The sequence below is a fragment of the Mirounga angustirostris genome, unplaced genomic scaffold (assembly GCF_029215605.1).
Source record: "Mirounga angustirostris isolate CCGP_5_RB_7025 unplaced genomic scaffold, mMirAng1.0.hap1 SCAF_15, whole genome shotgun sequence".
Classification (NCBI taxonomy): Eukaryota; Metazoa; Chordata; class Mammalia; order Carnivora; family Phocidae; genus Mirounga; species Mirounga angustirostris.
The window spans coordinates 44754157-44760160 of record NW_026991723.1 but is presented as its reverse complement, the minus strand read 5'-3'; positions in this window follow the sequence as shown (position 1 = coordinate 44760160).

Genomic DNA, 6004 nt, shown 5'->3' with positions numbered 1-6004 from the left:
TTATTTTTTGACAGAGAGAGACACAGTGAGAGAGGGAACACAAGCAGGGGGAGTGGGAGAGGGAAAAGCAGGCTCCCTGCAAAGCAGGGAGCCCGACGCGGGGCTTGATCCCAGAACCCTGGGATCATGACCTGAGCCAAAGGCAGACGCCCAACGACTGAGCCACCCAGGCACCCCTGTAATATTTTTACTGTTTAGTAAATCTTCCCTATAAGACCCAAGAGGGCTGGGTCTATATGTATTTCACTTACTTAACACATTGCCTTACAATTAAGCCAACGCTCAACAAATATTTGCAAAAATAAATGAAAATACAATTGGTACTTCATTTTTTTAAAAAAGATTTTATTTATATATTTGAGGCAGAGAGAATGAGAGACAGAGCATGAGAGGGGGGAGGGTCAGAGGGAGAAGCAGACTTCCCACTGAGCAGGGAGCTGGATGCGGGACTCGATCCTGGCACTCCAGGATCATGACCTGAGCCGAAGGCAGTCGCTTAACCAACTGAGCCACCCAGGTGCCCCTACAATTGGTACTTTGAAGGGCAAATATCATTGTATGTGAATTATATCTTGAAAACAAGACAGAAAAACAAAGTACAATTGGTAAGGGCGGCATGCCAGGAACATGCCAGACTGCAAGCTGCATGAGGGCAAGGGACATGTCTGGTTTATTCACTACAATATCCCTAGCACAAATTTAGTATACATCTACCACATTGCTCGGGAAACATATGAGTAAAGGAATGGATGGATAAGTGAATGGAAGAGAGGTCACTTCTCTGTGAACATACCTGAAAATGGAATAGACAATTAGCTACTGTTGGAGAAATCTACCCTTTTTTTTTAAAGATTTTATTTATTTATTTGAGAGAGAGAGAGCACGAGAGGGGGGAGGAACCAAATTTAGGGGCGCCTGGGTGGCTCAGACGGTTAAGTGTCTGCCTTCAGCTCAGTTCCTGATCCTGGAGTCCTGGGATGGAGCCCCACATTAGGCTCCCTGCTCATCGGGTAGTCTGCTTCTCCCTCTCCCTCTGCCTCTCCCCCCTGCTTGTGCTCTCCCTCTCTCTGGCAAAAATAAATAAATAAATAAATAAATAAATAAATAAATAAATAAATAAATAAATAATATCTTTAAAAAAGAGGGAGAGAGAGAAAGTGGGGGAAAAAATTTTTTTTTCCTGTGATAAGAACTGTTAGGATCGTTTAATCTTGTATCATCTTTACTTATCACAATCAGGATTAATCAGAATTAATCTAAGTTTATACTGACTTTTCCCAAGATTGAAGGAGGATTTTAATCTTTTTGTTTTAAAGATTTTATTTATTTGACAGAGAGAGAGAACACAAGCAGGGGGAGTGGGAGAGGGAGAAGCAGGCTTCCCAGGCTTCCCTGGGATCATGACCTGAGCTGAAGGCAGACGCTTAACGACTGAGCCACCCAGGTGCCCTGATTTTAATCGTTTTTAACATGAAGTTTTTGTTTGTTTGTTTTAACTTTTAGCCTTTTCTTTATTAAGACGGATGGAATTCAGGTACCATAGTTTGAGCGCTTGGGAGTTTCCCTTATCACTAGGTATAGCAAGCATAGTTGCTATCTTTGTGAAGCTAGCATTCCAGCTACACCCAAACTTTAATGTGTGATCACCAAGAATCTTGTTAAAATGTGGATTGTGATTTAGTAGGTGTGGGTTGGATGGAGATTCTGCATTTCCTTTTTTTTTTTTTTAAGATTTTACTTATTTATTAGAGAGAGCGAGCGAGCGAGCATGAGCAAGGGGTGGGGGCAGAGGGAGAGAGAAAGGAAGAAGCAGACTCCCCACTGAGTGCAGAGCCCGATGGAAGGGAGGGGGTGGGAGAGCTTGATGTCAGGGGCTTGATCCCAGGACGCTGAGATCATGACCTGAGCTGAAGTCAGATGCTTAACCGACTGAGCCACCCAGGCACCCCCTTGGCATTTCTAATAAACTCACTGATGCTGCGCATGCTGCTGGTCCACGGGCCCTGATTTGAGTACAGAGTTAGGACCGTGTTTCTAGGAGAAGACCTGCTGAGGCTCTCCCTCAGATGTTTCTGTGTGAAGGCTGCCATGTCCTTTATTCAATACCACCTCTCCCCATCTTGGCAGCACCTCAGCCAGAACAAATCTCTGCTGCACCCACCCCCCAGCTTTCCAACTAGTTTCTTTTTCTTAAATCTTCAAGCGTTTGCCTGCCCCCAGCTATCTGACCAGTGGCCAGTTTCCCATCTCAGGAGAGGCCCTTTGTTCTGCTTCTCCTTGAGATGCTGCCACCCTCCCTCCTCCTGGGATAAGCATATCCTTTGTTTGTATTTATGGGCCATTAACTACCTTTATCTAAGAGATAAGAAAGATCAATGGAAACCAGCTGCCCTTTGTTCAGACTATTTCATTGACTTTGATATAAGCCTTCCCTTTACTCTCTGTTTTCATCCAAAGTTTACTGTTCACGGTATTTTATAAGTTTGGGAAAGGTGGTTACAGCTGAAGGCTTGTTTGGATCTTTGTTCAACATTACAATTCCTTAAGCTCTGGGGGCACTTGGGTGGCTCAGTCCATTGGGCATCTGACTTGGTTTCGGCTCAGGGTCGTGGGATGGGACCCCAGGTTGGGCTGTGCGCTGGGTGCTGTCTGCTTGGGTATCTGTCTCTCCCTCTCCCTCTGCCCCTCCACCCTCTCTCTCTCTTTCTCTCTCTATGAAAATGAATAAATCTTTTTTTTAAGATTTTATTTATTTAAGAGAGAGAGCACAAGTGGGGTGGAGGGGCAGAGGGAGAGAGAGAAGCAGACTCCCCACTGAGCAGGGAGCCCAACGTGGGACTCAATCCCAAGGCTCCAGGATCATGACCTGAGCCAAAGGCAGAAGGCACCCTGAATAAATAAATCTTTTAAAAAATTCCTTGGGGTGCCTGGGTGGCTCAGACAGTTATGCGTCTGTCTTCGGCTAGGGTCATGATCCCTGGGTCCTGGGATTGAGCCCCACATCCAGCTCCCTGTTCAGTGGGGAGTCTGTTCTCCCTCTCCCTCTGCCCCTCCCCCTGCTTGTGCTCTCTCTGTCTCTCTCTCAAATGAATAAATAAAATCTTTAAAAAAATAAAATAAAATAAAATTCCTTAAGCTCTGGGTGATTGGTAAAAATTTTAGAAGCCAATAGAGACTAGCCTTTGTGTTAGCTGTTTTAGTGCTACATAATTATAGACTTTGAGAGTAGGAAGGGGCTTTCAAGGGGTTTTAGTTCAATCTTTCATCTGACAGATAGGAAACAGAAGCCCATGGAGTTTTTGTACCTTGTCAAAAACTGGTATACTGAGTGACCACACTGTTTAAACTGTGCTCCATTAGGGGCGCCTGGCTGGCTCAGTCAGTAGAGCATGGGACCCTTGATCTCAGGTTGTGAGATTGAGCCCTGAGCCAAGCTCCATGCAGAGCCCCATGCCAGGCTCTGTGCCCAGCAGAGTCTGCTTGAGATTCTCTCTCTCCCTCTGCCCCTCCTCACTCTCTCTCTCAAATAAATAACTAAATCTTAAAATAAATAAGTGAATAAATAAATAAATAAATAAATAAATTTTAAACACTAAAAAAGGGGCCCCTATGTGACTTAGTCGGTTAAGAGACTGACTCTTGATTTTGGATCAGGTCATGATCTCAGGGAGATCAAGCCCTGCGTGAGGCTCTGCACTCAGTGGGGAGTTGGCTTGGGATTCTCTCTCTCCCTTTCCCTCTGCCCCTCTCCGCCTCCCTCTCAATAAAATAAAATAAAATAAAATAAATAAAAATAAAAAAATAAACTGTGCTCGGGGCGCCTAGGTGGCTCGGTCGGTTGAGCATCTGCCTTCTGCTCGGGTCATAATCCCAGGGTCCTGGGATCGAGCCCCACATCGGGCTCCCTTCTCGGGTGGGGAGTCTGCTTCTCCCTCTCCCTCTGTGTGCTCGCCCTCGCTCTCTCTCTCTCTCAAACAAACAAATAAATCTTAAAAAAAAAATTAAAAAACAAAAACAAAAAACAAAAAACTGTGCTCATGGAATAGTAAGGAGCTGCTTAGACCTGGCTGTGCTGAGATGTTTTTGTAGTACAGAGTGGATATGGAGGCAAAGGCTTCCTTCTCTCCATACCTCAACCAAAAGAACTCCATTTACATTTTCATCTGTTCCACATGCTAGACTTCCAACTTAGATCTTCTTCTTTTTTTTTTTTTTTTTAAGATTTTATTTATTTATTTGACAGAGAGAGACACAGCAAGAGAGGGAACATAAGCAGGGTGAGTGGGAGAGGGAGAAGCAGGCTTCCCGCCTAGCAGGGAGCTTGGAGCCCGATGCGGGGCTGGATCCCAGGACCCTGGGACCATGACCCGAGCCGAAGGCAGGGTCACCCAGGTGCCCCCCCAACTTAGATCTTAGTTGAAGAATGAGTTATATATCCACACAAAAAAATTGTTTTTAAGATTTTTTTTTTTTTTTAAGATTTTATTTATTTATTTGAGACAGAGAGAATGAGAGAGAGAGAGAGCACATGAGAGGGGGGAGGGTCAGAGGGAGAAGCAGGCTCCCTGCCAAGCAGGGAGCCCGATGCGGGACTCGATCCAGGGACTCCAGGATCATGACCTGAGCCGAAAGCAGTCGCTTAACCAACTGAGCCACCCAGGCGCCCTGTTTTTAAGATTTTTATTATTTATTTGAGAGAGAGAGAAACAGCATGAGAGGGGACAGGGTCAGAGGGAGAAGCAGGCTCCCCACTGAGCAGGGAGCCCAATGTGGGACTTGATCCCAGGATTCCGGGATCATGACCTGAGCTGAAGGCAGTCGCTTAACCAACTGAGCCACCCAGGCGCCCTATCCACAAAAAATTTTAAACCATTTTATTTCACCAAGCTGCCTGCCAATTAATCTTAATTTCATACCTACAGGTTAAAACAATCATATTTTTCTATTTCTGTTTTAGTTGTAGAGTCTGAGTCAAAGGTAAAATTTTACATCTGTGGAAAAGCTAAGGAAGGGAAGTCGGACACTTAGAACGTTTGAATACAATATTTAAATACTCTTTAATAATGGGATTTTAGTCACCAACTAAATGCTATGAAAATATAAATTTTATACTTAGGAAGATAGAACTTGCATTATCCCATTTAATCTCTGTTGTATTTTCATGATACTTTTCCAACACTTACATTGGAAATTATACTTAGCATCTGATTGATTTTCACCTGGATCTTGGTAAATTTAACAACTTTATTGAAATAAAACTGACGTGCCATATGTAATGGTTAATTTTATGTGTCAATTAGACTGAGCTAAAGGATGCCCAGATAGCTGGCAAAACAGAATCTCTGGGATTGTCTGTGGGAGTGTTTCTGGAAGAGATTAGCATTGGATTCATAGACTGAGAAAAGAAGATCCTCCCTTACCAGTAGTGGGTGGGCATCATCCAATCCATTGAGGGCCAGGTATAGAACACAAAGAGGAAGGAAAGGTGAATTCACTTTCTTGTAGGCTGGGACGGTCTAGACTAGGAATTATACCATCTCTCCCTTGATTCTCAGGCCTTCAGACTTGAACTGAATAACACCACCAGCTCTCCTGGTTAATCAGTTTGTAGACAGCAGATTGTGGGACTTAGTCCCCCAATCACTAAGCCAATTTTTATAATAAATTTCCTCTTTCCTCTATACATATATATATCCTATTGGTTTTGTTTCTCTGGAGAATTCTGACCAACTCAACCATATAATTCACCAATTTAAGGTGACACAATCCATGGTTTTTAGTGTATTCACAGAGTTGTGCAATTATCATCATTATCTAATTCTAAAACACCTTCATCACCCCAGCAAGAAACCCTGTATTCATCAACAGTTACTCCCCATTCCTCTCTCCCCCAACCCCTCAAAACCACTAATCTACTTCCTATCTCTGTGGATTGCCTATTCTGGGTATTTCATATAAGTGAAATCATACAATATGTGGCCTTTTGTCATTAACTTAGTACGCT